Below are 17,906 nucleotides of genomic sequence, written 5' to 3'. Positions count from 1 at the left end.
ACGACTGAAGGAGAAGATCGAAATTTTACATCAATCAATGAGATTCGAAGTCAACTTCCAACTAAATATGAAGTGAAAAATGTAAAATAAATTGATTTGAAAGAAAAAAGGATTGATATTAATTATTTGTACTTATAAACCGGACACAGTAGACTCTATATCTCTATAAGTAGATTAGACCTGTCCTTAAGAAGGGGAAAATCGAATTTTAATGGTCTTACCCCCCCAATTGGTTCGAAATAATTAAAAAAAACCCCACAGGCAGGGTCTTTTGAACCACCCAACGGGGTCACTAGAGCCATTGGGTTACACTAACTTGTCACATTAAAATATATGAAACATAGAAACAAAAACATGATAAAATATTTGAGATTCCTCATAGAAACAAAAACAAACTTAAATAAATTTCGTATTGAAAAAAAAAAAAACACTTAAATAGTTCAGTTACTGTCACAGTTCATACAAACATAAAATGCACTGACACCAGAAGTGCACTTATCATGAGCCCAATCTCGGCAACTAGTGCATTGTACCCACTCTTCTCCTGGGACACTGATTGAATGGGACTCAGCGCACACTAGACAAAAATAATCATCCTCTTTGGTGTCTGACGGAAGTTTTGTTTTCTTTACATTTTTTTTCTTCTTCTCATTAACCTTTTTATTATTTTTCTTAACGTGACTGAATATTAGAAGTCATTTCAACATGACTAAACATGGCTCATTCGACCCCAATTGTTGTGTCTCAAATGACCCCTTCCCCGAATTTCATTCAATATGTCAAATAACAAAAAATTTATTGAAAATAATTTATTTATGAAACTTGAAACATTGACAGTAATCATGTTAAAATCACAATATACTTACTAACGTGAGAAATCAACAAAAAAAGAAATAAAAGAATGTCCAGTGAACTTGTTAATAATAACTTCGATGTAATACAAGGTGAAACAATTATTTCTAACTTTACTATGCTGAATAAGAAAATTTTTTGATGGCGGCCATTTTGACGGCGGCCATATTTGATTTTTTGATGGCGGCCATTTTGATTTTTGCTTAGTCAGACGAGCGGCCATTTTGATTTTTGCTTAGCCGGATGAGCAGCCATTTTGATTTTTCATCGTCCGACAGTTTGATAATATGATTTTCGCTATGACGTCATCAGCATAATCGACCGATTTTGCCGTCTGACGAGCAGCCATTCAGACAGCGGCCATTTTGAATTTTGCTCAGTCGGATGGGCGGCCATTTTGATTTTTATCGTCAGACAGTTTGATAATGTGATTTATTTCTTGGTCGGACGAATAGCCATTTTGATTTTTCGCCGTTACCCGTAAACTTTCGCGCTAATAGTTTGCCTCGGGCAAAAAATAATATTTTCCACGTACTTCGAATACATTCTTGTGCGTTAATCGACCGGTTGGCGACATCGCAATTAGATAGACAGGGAATGTTCACTACAATTAGATAGGTCGGGGAATGATGACGACAATCCGTAAACTTTCACTCGCGCTAATAGTTTGCTTTGACTATCACTCTCCCAAATTCTTACCTTACCCAAGTGCAACACGATTGTCATATGCGCGCAAAGAATTGTCACATTTGCGAAAAGCCGTTTACCCCTGAGGAGAAAAAGTGCCACGACCACTGTCACTTCACGGGTAAATATCGTGCTCCTGCTCATAATCGGTGTAATTTGAATTTCAGAGAGACGCGCACATTCCGATAGTTTTCCACAATTTGTCCGGTTACGATTCTCACTTTTAATAAAATCCCTCGCGTCAACTTTTCCCGGTGAAATTACCCTTCTATAATTCTTGTGAGACGAAAGCGCTAAAGTCATCATGATACGTAATAACCAGTTTACCGGCGAAGAAATAATTATAGGATTCAGCGACGCGACTTCGGAGTTTTCGCTCCAAGATCTTCGGCGACTCGTTGAATGTGTCCGGAGAGCTCGCGCGCAACCGCGCAGACAGCACAGGATATATGTTCGGGACATAACATTAATCCTGCATTTTCAAAAATGGGGGAAATGAGGTGATCGCGATCTTTCGGACATCGAACCAGATGACGATGAACGCAAAGCCAATTGGATCGAGCGTCGTCAGATCAGCGAGGAATAACATACGTCCCGACGTATGATTGTGCGCCCGGAAAACGTTCAACGACTGCAGCAGTGTTCGCCCTCAGAGCGAAAATAATATTTTCACCATACTTCGAATACATTCTTTGTGTTAATTGACCGGATGGCAACATCGCAATTAGATAGGTTGGGGATGATCACCACAATTAGATAGGTCGAGAATGTTGATGACAACCCGTAAACCTTCACGCTAATAGTTTACTCTCAGAGCGAAAATAATATTTTCACTATACTTCGAATACATTCTTTTCTGCTAATCGACCGGGTGGCGACATCGCAATTAGATAGGCTGGGAATGTTGATGGTGGTCCGTAAACTTTTACGCTAATAGTTTACCTCCAGGCTTATTTCCCACTCGATGGGGTGAGTGGTATATAAAACGTGGGCCTATTCCGATGATGACGCGGGCCTCATCGTCTCTTCGCGTCGTGAACTGCACTTACTAGTGAAAAACAAGAAACCGATTGAAACGCGATGGATCTAACAAAAGTTAACCACGTCGGCAGTCTGGAGCATCCGCCGACCAAGAAGATGTCGGAACTTGAAATTGGAGCGGCGTACAACATCACGGGCTTACGGCTGGTCAAAACGAAATTTGGGATATGTGTTCTGGCAACGATCGATGAAGATAACAACGTCTTCTTACCACCGAGAATCGCAAGGGTCCTGCAAGAAGATTCAAATCAGTTGGCTGAAATGTGCAACATGGCTGGGCAAAATCGCCTGCAAATGAAATATCTTGGTGGGGAATTCAACAAGCTCGAATTTTCATGCGGTTATGTGCCATAAATAAACTATGCGATCCCCAACCACCACCTCTACAAAAATTCATCCGCGAGGGGATGAAAGCAGGCGTGCTGGAGATCGAACTTTCGCCAACCGGATCCGAACGGGAGTTGTAACGAATCTCGGAAATATCAACCGGTACCAGCCTCTCGCTGCGGGGCTTTCGACGTTCGTTGAGCTGCCCAAGGACATTCAGCGGAAGAGGGCGGTGGTGAACGTGAAAAACAAAGATGAAAGATGCCTTCTCTGGCCCATCACTGCAGCCCGCCACCCGGCCAACACCCCCACCGATAGAACTAGCCATTATCGCCGCTTTATCTCCGAGTTGGACTGTACAGGTATCAAATTCCCCCCCACTCTACATGATGTGAAAAAGCTCGAGATTCCATATTGATACCTGGACAGACCGACACCCTACCTTGGGGGTTTGTCCCAGCCCCCTGATAGCTATAGGATAAAACTGTACACGTTTAATTATTGTGAATATTTACGCTTGACGCCTCGGGCGATCCGCCATCATGCGGAAACCATTTGGACTGGATTTGAAAATGTGAATTCACATACTAAACATTTATTTATCTATTTATTTATTTATTTATTTATTTATTCATTTATTTATTTATTATGCGAAAAATCAAAACGGCTGTTCGTCCGACCAAGAAATAAATCACATTATCATACTGTCGGACGATGAAAAATCAAAATGGCTGCTCATCAGGCTAGGCAAAAATCAAAATGGCCGCTGTGTGAATGACCGCTCGTCTAACTAAGCTAAAATCAAAATGGCCGCCATCAAAAAATCAAAAATGGCCGCCGTCGAAATGACCGCCATTTTCAAAATAGCCGCCGTGGGCACGTCAGCCGGTTACGTCACATGGTTACGTCACCTGGTTACGTAATGGCTTGGTCTAGAACTGTGATATCTATACTACGTAACAAGGACTGATTTTGTTTGCAGCTTGAAGAAATTTCTCATAGAAAGTAAAAAATTGCAATAACCACCAGATAGTTGGTGATTCTAATATAAATATAGTGAATCTAGATACAATAGGAAAGGAATTTTTTACTAGTATGCTTGAATATGGATATAAACAATGTTTTGAAACTACAACTAGACCTGAAGCAAATTTGGATACATGTACCTGCATAGACGATATTTTTATTAAAACAAACGATGTCGATTACAAAGCTATGAAATTGCTACCAAAAATAACTGATCATTACCCACTGTTACTGAGCTTGAGAAATGTAACTAAACAAACTCAAGTAGATAATAATATGAAAATACTTAGCTATCGCAAACTAAAAAGAAATGCAAAGAAAGTAGATCGGCTAAGACTAATAATGTACGATCCGAATTTTACAACAGGTCTTCTTATAGATGAAATTAAACATTGCATATCACATTCGTACAAAAATCTGAGAGTAAAAAAATCTCACTCGAAAAATAGACCTAGGAAAAATTGGATTACTAAGGCTATTATTATATCGTGTAATCACAATGAAAATCTATATGAATTGTGGAAATTAAATCACAATAAGAAAGAACTGAGAGATAATTATAAAAATTATGCAAAAATTCTTGATAAAGTTAATGAAGATGCTAAATATAAGTTCGAAGAAAAACAGATTCTTAGATACAGTGAAGATCGAAAAGAACTTTGGGGCACTGTTAATTCCATAATAGGTGATAAGACTAATAAAAAAAACCCGTATAGAATATATAGTTGATGAAAATAATAGGGTAATTGAAAATAGTGATAATATAGCTGAAGAATTTATTGATTATTTCTGTAATATAGGAAAGAAATTGAGTGATGGGATCAATTGTGACAAATACGATAAAACGAAACTACCTGACTTTCAAAATAGTTCTATGTTACTTGATTGTACGAATGAAAATGAAATTAAAAAAATACTTGAGAAGATGAAAGTTAAAAAAGGGGGAGTTGATAATATTGATACTAAAGTGGTCCAAGTTATTGTTGAACATATTGCTATGCCACTAACTGTATTATTTAATCAGTGCACGAGTCTTGGTGCATGGCCCGATGCATTGAAGAAAGCTGAAATTATTCCTATCCACGAATCAAGACATAAAAGTAAGGTTGAAAATTTCAAAAAAAAATTGACCAATTTCTCTGATATCAAATACTGCTAAAATCTTTGAGAAAATAATTCACTGTAGAATATATAACATTGTTATAAAGAAAGGAATAATATTAAAAAAAAAAAAATACGGATCTATGAGAAATCTAGGGACTAGCGATGCGTCGGAGAAACTAACTTCCTTAATTAATTCCAACATCAATGGTAACGCAACAACTATTGTATCGTTTCTGGATTTGGCCAAAGCTTTCGATACTGTTGATGGAAAAATATTGCTAGAAAAAATTTACAGGTATGGGATTAGAGGTGAGGCCTAGGTGTTACTAAGGAGTTATATTTATAGTAGAGAACGAAGAGTCAAAATTAATAATGTTCATAGCAACTACCGCTCAATCGACGTTGGAGAACCTCAAGGTACAATATTAGGCCCACTACTATTCTTGATATATGTGAATGACTCACTAACAAGCATGTCGGATAATTCTATATTATCATTCGCCGATGATACCGATGTGATACCGAGCGATGATATATGAGCATTGGCGAAGATAAAAATGAATATATATCTAAAGGAAGTTTCAAACTGGCTTGCTTTTAATAAGCTATCACTGAACACAGAGAAAACAGTGTACATTACTTTTGGTAGTTATGAGGACAGTGTTTCTGATAATATACGAATTACAATTAATGACAAATTGATAAAAGGAGTAGAGTTTTGCAGATATTTAGGAAATGCGTTAATCGCATTCTGTGAATTATAGCAGAGACACTGGGTTTATCCTAGTACCTTTGCAATATGCACTTTGTACTATTTGGATTTAAGAAAAAAAAAAAAAATGACGGTACTTTATGGATTGACATTTCATTTTTTTATAAATTGATCAAGTTTTATAAGGTTAGTTTCCCTGATTATTATTCATATTTTCATTATGTATTATTAATGTTTGTTTCAAATTTGTCACCAACAAGACATTTGTAAAGAAATTGTTTCCAATACATGCATTAAATAATGTCCTGAGGATGACTCTAATCAGAGTCGAACCGTTGACTTAAAATATTGTCGTCAATACTTTGACCTACGTATCCAAGATCAAGCGCAACAGTACGGATACAAAGTTTTCGATTTCAAAACATAAGACGTTGTACAATATCTTCAGGACCCAACTGAAGAAAAATGGTTCAGCGTAAGTTTGATAATTAACAGATTAGTCTCACTGATTTGTGAGATGTTCTGTTACGAATGTATCATTGCTCACACGGAATGATTGTTTATCAGGCCAGCAAAATTCTAATTTTCGAAACACTCCGTTAAAAATTTCTTAAGAACTTTACAAGTTAGAAGCTGTTTTTGGTTTTATTTTGTAGATAATCAAATTTACTACGAAAAAAAAAGAAAAAAAGGATGAGACATCATTTACAGCCGGAGATCAAATACAGCCGGAGAAAGAGGTGAAAGTGAGACTTAACAAATTAATGAGACAGGAGACTAGAAGACTGAGATCCTCCAAGTAAACGTTAGCGATTCAAACGAAAGCAGAACAACACGGCAAGAGAATTGTGTCATCACAGTACAGGTAAACAGATGCGATAATTCGTAGGTTGAGCAGAATGATGGGAGAAATGATACCGAAATGCAAAAAAATACAAGTCGATCGAGTGATGACGGAATTGAAGTTGCAGCTTACAGAAACAAGATACTCGAAGGAATGTTCAGAGAATTGATGCTAAAATGTGAATTATAAAAGAAATACGTGGAGTCTATCTTGCGATATAGGTATAAGGTGGATAAGAGATAGCTAGAAGAAATAGAAAAGGGCTCGGATATTTTCGACGATCAATAAAGGATAATAGAAAAAATTACAACGCGATGTCTTATAAGCTAGAGGGACAAACTACGTTAACATCGGTATCGGAGAAGAAAGGTGATGGAAAAGATGTACAATACGGAGCAATACTCCAAAGTCAAAGGACGATGTGTTTATAAAGCGCAGCGATTTAAGGTCGCGCACGAGGTAAGCTTACGATGTTACTCAGTCGGATATATTAGGTGAGCGACCCAACTTACGATCAAATTAGAGATGTGGAAAACATAAAGAAAAGATAATAAGTGACTAGGATAGACTGTGAAAAAAGAAAACCATAGTTTGGTTCCACGGACGCCATTTGAAAAAATAATTAAAAATTCGTCAACTTCGAGGGCTCCAAATAGTCTAAATGCGCGTGAGAAATGAATTTTTATGGTCGAATCGGATACCTTGATCTCAAAGATACTTCAATCACGTATTTTCAAGAGTAAATATTCATTTGATACGCAAAAAACATTGAGTCACTTTACGAGGCCATTTCACGAGTTTTCTCGGCCAATAAAGGTAGGAGTACCACATGAGCTTAATCGTCGACTCTCGCGTTACATTTTTGATCAGTCTGTACAAGCAATGGATCCGGAAAAATTCTCGATCCTTCCCGGAATATCCTGGAAAAACCATCGAACCACTTACCGATTCCACCCCTTTATTACCCAGAACTGCCAAACATTTGTGACTCAGTGCAAGTGTAAAAGTATCTGCTCGAAGACTGTATAAAACCGTTTTACAGACAGACCTCCCATATACCTACCTGCTTTTCACAATTTCATCCTTTCCCGTAATCTCTAATGCGTTCGTGACTGTGTTGATAATACATAAATTCAATATCGATAGGTGACGGTCAAGAATGAAACGATGCACTATTCGCACACGATTATGCTTTCATTCGACGTTTCTAACGTCATCAGGTTTATTTAATGTAAAATGAATAACACGATTTTACATGAGAACAATACGGTGTTTACAATTTAACTAATGTACGAAAATGCCGCTGTTTAATCTTATTGTTGAACTACTGTGTAAAATTCGAATATTCCAAACTTACATATATCGACATTATTTGGCACTTGTGGTGTTTGTTACATGGTGTTCAAGAAGGAAGTACGGATATCTCGTCTAAAATGCCGGAACAAAGAATCAAGACACCTTATAAACGGGACAACGAAATCATCAACATCAACATAAACAAGATAAAAAAAACTCGAGACAAACTGTCTTTAATGAGAAATGGACAAATATTCCTTCTCAAATGTAAGAAATAAGGGTTGATTTCATCCTTTGTCACATTTAAATTTAATAATATTGCTCACTTAACTAACGACAATTTTTTCAAAAAAGTCACTAAAACAGCTACAACGGTTGTTCTCAATCTGAAAATAGCGCATAAATACCGTCAAGAAGTAGCAGCGTTCAATAAAAAAAAAAAATGATCAACAAATTGTCGAATTTCATGCAAATAATTCGAGTCGATAAGAACTGGATAGATTCAACGCTGACATTAAGAGCTCCGAAAGAACGTTTCTAAATATCAAATTGAACGACATCAAAAAACTTAATGCATTAGAGGTTAAAACGTGGCAAAATGTTGACGTACAAAAGAATTGGTGTGTTAATCTAACTAAGCACGAGATACCTGGTAACATTCACAACATGATAGCTCTTGGTCCTAAACATGTTATACCATGCAATAAAAAAGACATTTCTATTAATGAGCCAATATGTTCCGTTGAGACTGTTTTAGCATGAAAATATGTTATAACCAAGGATAGAGTTGGAGCGAATGCCGCTAGACAAGTCCTTGATATCAGCAATTCAAGAGAGTGTAATTCTTATTATAAAAAGGCACAAGCATTTCTTAGATCACATAAGAGCATTGTTACTACAAAAGCGAATGAAGGCGATAGTACTGCCATTATGGACAGGGAAGATTATGTCGAAAAAAAAAAAAAAAAAAGAAATGAAGAAATTCCTAATCATACACAGAACTATAAAGCACGCAAAGACTTGACTAATGGAATAGCGAAACAGACCAATGATCTAATCAATAGCATAGCGATGAAGGGAAATTTTTGCGAACAAATCTATGGAGTAGCTATGGGATCACCAATTAGTCCGAGTGCAGGTAATTTGGTAATGGAAAAACTAGAACAGACTTCCATCAATTCTTTGCCTTTCGAATTAATTTTCTACAAACGATACGTGGACGATACAATAACATGTGTGCACAAGGACAACATCCAACAACTAGTAAATGCATTCAATTTCTATCATCCACGTATAAAGTTGACGTATGAAATTGAAAAGAAAACAACCGAATTAGCATTCTGGATACGTGATTAACTGACTACGAAGGAAGAGTGAAAACTGATTGATTTCACGATGAAACTTGGTCTGCCAGATACATTCACTATCAATCTCACCATTCGCTTCAATATAAAAAGATAGTGTAGCAATAGGCCTATTTGATGGAATTGGTACCAAAAACTCTAAATAAAAATGACTATACAGGAAAATTGATCTGGCATTTACAAGAACAACAAATAGAAAAACACTACGATAGTCGCATGTATAATAACGTTGATAACATCGATACTAAGAAACGAAAGGGCTTGGATCAGTCCCGTTTATCGATGACCCGTCACAAAACATCAAAAAGACAATATTTATAGAAAACATCAATGTCTCGTACAAAGTTACTATGTAACAGTCGAACAAGCCTGCCAAAATCACAACAAGAGTTCAATGTAGATCGTGTAAAGGCTTGACCATCGCGGTCGTGGCCTATGAATCTAGTCCTCACCGTTTCTGGCTCTCACTCCCTCTACGGCAACTGAACCGATAACACGTTCGAAAGATAAACATATACATCTGAAAATGGAGTGAAATTTTCGAAAAAACCAATTTTATCGAAGACATACTGAATTATTAACGTTGAACAGTCACCTAAATTACACCCCAAAAAAGGCAAATATAAATAATAATGGAAATTACGAAGAGGCAGAAAATAGGATCGAATAAATCAACGGACGACACTGGACAAACACGAGGCTAAATCACGATCGGATCGCTATTGATAAGTTTACATTGTACACATATTTATATTACATTTCCACATATTATCCAACTTTTATGCAAGCAAGCACAACTTCACCATACACACGATAAGAAATGACGGTGTGTTTTTCTTTGTTCGCGTTCTTCTGTCAAATTGACACGGAGATGTGGTGAAGGAGATGTACAAAATGATTTATTATTTTAATTTATTTAATTGTATCGTTATGGAAAACAGGCATTCCGTCACAACTAATAAGTTGAATCATATATTCATGACTTGAAAATGAAAAACAGCCACACTGGAATAAACCAATGTTGTCTACAGAATCGATTGTAAAAATTGTGATAAGTGTTATATCGGCCAATCGTCGCAACATCTGAAATAACGGATGGCTGTATACGGATATGATATTAAAACGCGCAATCCGGACAGATCAGGGTTGGCTTGTCACTCGCTCGTGGATGGACAGAGTTTTAATTTAGAAAATACAAATATTAAAAACAAAGAAACCAACTGGCAGAAGAGGATCGTAAAAGAAATGATACATCCCACCGAAGCGAGGCAGTCAGCAGAAGAACTGACGTTGAAAATTTAAGTTACCCCCATTCTGACATTGTATAAATTCTCAAGAGGAAAAGCATTGACTGTTGCGTAAACAATACATAAAAACATACCAACTAACACGTAAATATATGTATGACTTTCAAAGATAAATGTTATAATTTAACATTAAGAGAATAGGCTTGTCAGTATACGTAGGTATGTGGGTAGTCACTTCCTTTTTGAACACCATTTAACAAACACCATAAGTACCAAGTAATGTCGATACATGTAAGTTTGGAATATTTGAATTTTACACAGTAGTTCAACAATAAGATTAAACAGTGGTATTTTTGTACATTAGTTGAATTGTAAACACCGTATTGTTCTCGTGTAAAATCGTGTTGTTCATTTTACATCAAAGAAACCTGATGATGTTAAAAACGTCGAATAAAAAGCCTAATCCTGTGCGAATATCGCATCTCTTCATCCTTGACCGTCACTCGACGATATTGAATTCATGCAATAAATTACGCGAAATGTTTATTTCAACAGTTTTTGAATGCAGAGAACGATTTATTTGATTTTTCAATTCACGTCGATTCGTTTTGTATTATAATGATGGTCGATCAACGATTTTTAAAATCACGTTTCAACGAACAATCTTTGCTACGAAAAGAACCTGATCTTATCGTATCCCAATCGAAATAATTGATTCATCAATCGGTACGAATACAAAGACTCGGATGATCATCACGCTGCGTTAAAAAAACATGCATTGTCGTTAAATCACCAATTTGATTTTGGCAGGGAACGGAGTATATGGTGGGGACAACTGAATCGATTACAGCTCTCATAGTGGACAAAATTTCGTCCAATCGTGCTTTCGTTATAAATAAACACGTAAAAATTGAATATAAAAATGGTTCATAATAGTTGTTGCGTTGTTCATTGTAAAAATACAGGCAGAAATAGTCGGTGCAAATGTTACGCATTTCCAAGAGCTAGTTGGAAAGTAGAGCAAAGCAAAAAGTGGATAAACAGAACTGAGAGAACAAAGTAAGTAATGTATAACCTATTTCTGTAGCATGCTCAGTCAGACTAGTGTGTGTGTTTCACTCTACAAGTAATAAGTATTTTGTAAATAAAAATACATCAAAAAAAATACTTACATACACTTATATATATACGTTCTGAAAACTGCCCGGACCGTAAAGTATATATATATTTTTTTATAGCGGCTTGTCATTTTTTTTAAACATATCTTACGATTATCAAGCATGATTTAATGTAAACATCAGATGTCGCTTAAACTAATCACCGATATGAATTCGTAGGTACGTGACTGACCTTCTCACTTGTCTCACATTTTTTCTATGGTTCCGTTTACTTTCTTCTTCTTATTTATGCTCACTCGTTACAAGAAATGGGTTATGTTATATTTACTGACTTCTCTCCAACTCTCTTTCTGTAACGACCTTTGGACAGAGTACTCGTGTGTTCCGATTTCTGACACGTTTGCGGTTGAATCATAAATAAACCCAACGGAGCGATGAGAAATAAGAAAAAAAAGGTGTCAACCAACATTATTTGACACAGAAAGTGTTGACAAGGTTGCTTCAATAATGAAACACAACCTCTCTAGTACATGTAATATACAACAAGAATCTCAAAAAATCCAGTAATGAGACCGATTGGTTTAAACAATTTTGAAATAATGAATTTAAATGAAAAAGAAAATGATATTCGTTCGTGAAACTTTGAGAATAAGACTGATGAATGCAAAATTTTACACTATGACAATTAAACCCAAATGACAAATTGACTTTATTGATCCTGGATGTTCCTAGTGAAATATATAAAGTCATGAGAGAAAATCAGTCAAAAATATTTATTGGCATACAACGTTGCAGACTTTACGAGATGACTGGTGTCAAACCTTGTTACAATTGCGGTATGCTAAACCACAAAGGTAGCAAGTGTGATAAATAAGTCAAATGCCTGAAATGTGCTGGTGAACATGCTACAATGAATTGTGAAGGTAACTGTAAGAAATGTTGCAATCGCTCCGACAGCAACCAGAATTACAATACTAAGTATAAAATTGACCACTTTACGACTGTCAGTCATGAATGTGACATTCTGAAAAAGAAAATAAAGAGAGATATTGACAACACGGATTATAGCGTTTAACCTACTTTACAAAGATTTGTTGGTAAAACTGAATTTACAAAGAACAACACCGCAGTCAAAGAGAAACCTGATTTATCAACTGACGATAAAGGAGCGAATGATTCCAGCGACGATGAAGCGGGAATTACAAATTCTGAAACTACAAAGAAGAAAAAACTATCACCAAAGAAAAAAGTAAATAAGGATAATCTCTCTATCCAATAAAAAAGTTTCGAACAAATGAAAGAGAAGCCTGAAGCCAAAGAAGCCCGAATCCTATAATAACAATAGTATACGCACAAAGTTGGCGGTGGGATGAGATAAGATGAGAACAAAACAAAAAGCATCTAGCAAACAAAGCTTCCTTTGACAGCTGTCATCGGCTGTTTATTACAGTCTTTGACAAATATCTTTATAGGTATCTGTTTCTGACACGAAAAAAATAAACATGAAAATTATCAAGATGATTCCCGTCGACGCGCAGAGGTGAGACTGAGTATCGTTTCAAATATAGTGGATGATTGGTCTACATTTGCGGGCTTTATTAGAGGTAATGAGTAAAACGGTTCAACAATTAGGTCAGCTGGTGATTACAAATCACGTATGAACAAAAATGGAATTTACGGGGGAGAAGCAGGATTAGCTGCAGCTGCGGACATTTTTAAGATATGTTTAATCGTGTATCGCGGAGAACAAAGTCATCCACACCAAATCGGATCCCAAGATGAGAAACAATTCTCGCTACTCTTCAACGGCGACGGAGGCAGTGGACACTTTAATGTCTTGCAGAAACAGAATATAATTCAGATAGTGAGTACAAAAATCTTTAAAAACTTCATTCGCCATAGCGTCTGCATTAATAACCAAGATGGGAGCTAATAAAGAAGAAAAGCTTTGGTTTATCAAACAATCCTCATGAACCTCATGAATAGTTCCTAGTATCTCTGAAGAAACGTTCGATTCTTCCTCACGAGAACGGGAATTTACTCCGGCAAAAGAACTTCCTGGGGAAACTCGAAAATAAATAATTAAATATACTCTGAGCTCAGACGAGCGAAGGAGGAGATCGAAAATTTTCATCAATCAATGAGATTCGAAGTCAACTTCGAACTAAATTTGAAGTGAAAAATGTAAAATAAATTGATTTGAAAAAAAAAGGATTGATATCAATTATTTGTACTTATAAACCAGACACAATAGAGTCTATATCTCTATACGTAGATTAGACCTGTCCTTAAGAAGGGAAAAATCGAATTTTAATGGTCTTACCCCCCCAATTGGTTCGAAATAATTAAAAAAACCCCACAGGCAGGGTCTTTTGAACCATCCAACAGGGTCACTAGAGAGCAAAAAAAAATCTCACACGAAAAATAGACCTAGGAAAAATTGGATTACTAAGGCTATTATTATATCGTGTAATCACAATGAAAATCTATATAAATTGGGGATATTAAATCACAATAAGAAAGAACTGAGAGATAATTATAAAAATTATGCAAAAATTCTTGATAAAGTTAATAAAGATGCTAAATATAAGTTCAAAGAAAAACAGATTCTTAGATACAGTGAAGATCGAAAAGAACTTTGGGGCACTGTTAATTCCATAATAGGTGATAAGACTAATAAAAAAAACCCGTATAGAATATATAGTTGATGAAAATAATAGGGTAATTGAAAATAGTGATAATATAGCTGAAGAATTTATTGATTGTTTCTGTAATATAGGAAAAAAATTGAGTGATAGGATCAATTGTGACAAATACGATAAAACGAAACTACCAGACTTTAAAAATAGTTCTATGTTACTTGATTGTGCGAATGAAAATGAAATTAAAAAAATACTTAAGAAGATGAAAGTTGAAAAAGGGAAAGTTGATGATATTAGTACTAAAGTGGTCCAAGTTATTGTTGAACATATTGCTATGCCACTAACTGTATTATTGATTCAGTGCACGAGTCTTGGTGCATGGCCCGATGCATTGAAGAAAGCTGAAATTATTCCTATCCACGAATCAAGACATAAATGTAAAGTTGAAAATTACAGACCAATTTCTCTGATATCAAATACTGCTAAAATCTTTGAGAAAATAATTCACTGTAGAATACATAACATTGTTATAAAGAAAGGAATAATATTAAAAAAAAAAAAAAAAAATACGGATCTATGAGAAATCTAGGGACTAGCGATGCGTCGGAGAAACTAACTTCCTTAACTAATTCCAACATCAATGGTAACGCAACAACTATTGTATCGTTTCTGGATTTGGCCAAAGCTTTCGATACTGTTGATAGAAAAATATTGCTACAAAAAATTTACAGGTATGGGGTTAGAGGTGAGGCCTAGGTGTTACTGAGGAGTTATATTTATAGTAGAGAACGAAGAGTCAAAATTAATAATGTTCATAGCAACTACCGCTCAATCGACGTTGGAGAACCTCAAGGTACAATATTAGGCCCACTACTATTCTTGATATATGTGAATGACTCACTAACAAGCATGTCGGATAATTCTATATTATCATTCGCCGATGATACCGATGTGATACCGAGCGATGATATATGAGCATTGGCGAAGATAAAAATGAATATATATCTAAAGGAAGTTTCAAACTGGCTTGCTTTTAATAAGCTATCACTGAACACAGAGAAAATAGTGTACATTACTTTTGGTAGTTATGAGGACAGTGTTTCTGATAATATACGAATTACAATTAATGACAAATTGATAAAAGGAGTAGAGTTTTGCAGATATTTAGGAAATGCGTTAATCGCATTCTGTGAATTATAGCAGAGACACTGGGTTTATCCTAGTACCTTTGCAATATGCACTTTGTACTATTTGGATTTAAGAAAAAAAAAAAAAATGACGGTACTTTATGGATTGACATTTCATTTTTTTATAAATTGATCAAGTTTTACAAGGTTAGTTTCCCTGATTTTTATTCATATTTTCATTATGTATTATTAATGTTTGTTTCAAATTTGTCACCAACAAGACATTTGTAAAGAAATTGTTTCCAATACATACATTAAATAATGTCCTGAGGATGACTCTAATCAGAGTCGAACCGTTGACTTGAAATATTGTCGTTAATACTTTGACCTACGTATCCAAGATCAAGCGCAACAGTACGGATACAAAGTTTTCGATTTCAAAACATAAGACGTTGTACAATATCTTCAGGACCCAATTGAAGAAAAATGGTTCAGCGTAAGTTTGATAATTAACAGATTAGTCTCACTGATTTGTGAGATGTTCTGTTACGAATGTATCATTGCTTACACGGAATGATTGTTTATCAGGCCAGCAAAATTCTAATTTTTCAAACACTCCGTTAAAAATTTCTTAAGAACTTTACAAGTTAGAAGCTGTTTTTGGTTTTATTTTGTAGATAGCCAAATTTACTACAAAAAAAAAAAAAAGAAAAAACGGAAGAGACATTATTTACAGCCGGAGAAAGAGCTGAAAGTGAAACTTAACAAATTAGTGAGACAGGAGACTAGAAGACTAAGATCCTCCAAGTAAACGTTAGCGATTCAAACGAAAGCAGAACAACACGGCAAGAGAATTGTGTCATCACAGTACAGGTAAACAGATGCGATAATTCGTAGGTCGAGCAGAATGATGGGAGAAATGATACCGAAATGCAAAAAAATACAAGTCGATCGAGTGATGACGAAACTGAAGTTGCAGCTTACAGACACAAGATACTCGAAGGAATGTTCAGAGAATTGATACTAAAATGTAAATTATAAAAGAAATACGTGGAGTCTATCTTGCGATATAGGTATGAGGTGGATAAGAGATAGCTAGAAGAAATAGAAAAGGGCTCGGATATTTTCGACGATCAATAAAGGATAATAGAAAAAATTACAACGCGATGTCTTATAAGCTAGAGGGACAAACTACTTAACATCGGTATAGGAGAAGAAAGGTGATGAGAAAGATGTACAATACGGAGCAATACTCCAAAGTCAAAGGACGATGTGTTCATAAAGCGCAGCGATTTAAGGTCGCGCACGAGGTAAGCTTACGATGTTACTCAGTCGGATATATTAGGTGAGCGACCCAACTTACGATCAAATTAGAGATGTGGAAAACATAAAGAAAAGATAATAAGTGACAAAGATAAACTGTGAAAAATTGTAAGCCAATTAAGTCACCGATCACTGCAGAGAAACAATAAATGATCAAATTCAAGTCAAACAAGGCAATTGAAGCTATTCAACAGTGAGCAAAAAGATAGTAAGCCGCTGCTGTTCATCGATATCAGGTGAATCAATCAATTCTAGCAAAGCAAGATCAAGAAAATAGGCAATACTCGATACAAATTAAATAAGTGCTGACCGTTGCGAAGTCACTTGCGGTCAGGGTTGCAAATTTTTTAATCAAAAAGTAATGCGGTAACTATTACTTTTTCAATTCATAATGGAAATAATTTCCATTGAACCATTAAATTACATGATTCAATTGCAATAACATTCATTGAATCATTAAATTTAATCTGTCAATGAAAACACTAATGCAATTAAAAAAGTAATGCATTGTTTGCAACCCTGCTTGCGGTATTAGATGAATCCCACGTTGCTCACGCAGAGCAAACCACCAGAGAAAGTACGAAAAGAGAAAAGATGTACAAAAGATACGATACAAGTAACTTCGTGGCTTGACGAAATAGAAAAAAGAAAACCTTACTTACGAGAATAGAGGAAAATGCAGGTGCAGGTGTAGAAAGCAGGTAGAGAAGATGTCTCTATTATCTATTTATACATTAAAGCCTTGTTTAACTAAAAAAATAGAGCAAATCTCAGAAACTGATCCGTCGTTGCAATTACCAAAAAAGGATCGACGATATCGCAAAATGGCTTACGCGTACCTCGTTTTTCGTTTGTTTTATCAAACAATCCTCACGAACCTCATGAATAGTTCCCAGTAGCTGTAAAGAAACGTTCGATTCTTTCTCACGAGAACGGAAACTGACTCGGGCGAAAGAAGTTTCTGGGGAAACTTGCAAATAAACAATCAAATCTACCGTGAGCTCAGACGACTGAAGGAGAAGATCGAAAATTTTCATAAATCAATGAGATTCGAAGTCAACTTCGAACTAAATATGAAGTGAAAAATGTAAAATAAATTGATTTGAAAAAAAAAGGATTGATATCAATTATTTGTACTTATAAACCGGACACAGTAGACTCTATATCTCTATAAGTAGATTAGACCTGTCCTGAAG

The 17,906-nt window shown here is 35.6% G+C and overlaps 1 protein-coding gene across 2 annotated transcripts in view; it reads right to left on the bottom strand.

Annotated features, from left to right (window-relative positions):
- LOC124308834 (odorant receptor 13a-like) overlaps positions 1-17,417 on the bottom strand; it is a 117,322-nt gene extending 99,905 nt beyond the window's left edge. For both annotated transcript variants that reach the window (XM_046771966.1, XM_046771965.1), the window contains exon 1: positions 17,373-17,417. The gene's annotated coding sequence lies outside the window, so the exon portion shown is untranslated. The remainder of the gene's footprint in view (positions 1-17,372) is intronic.
- Between the last annotated feature and the right edge of the window lie 489 nt (positions 17,418-17,906).

This window comes from Neodiprion virginianus, chromosome 7 (genome assembly GCF_021901495.1).
Source record: "Neodiprion virginianus isolate iyNeoVirg1 chromosome 7, iyNeoVirg1.1, whole genome shotgun sequence".
Classification (NCBI taxonomy): Eukaryota; Metazoa; Arthropoda; class Insecta; order Hymenoptera; family Diprionidae; genus Neodiprion; species Neodiprion virginianus.
The sequence above is the reverse complement of the archived record's forward strand: the minus strand, read 5'-3'. Positions and strand labels throughout refer to the sequence as shown.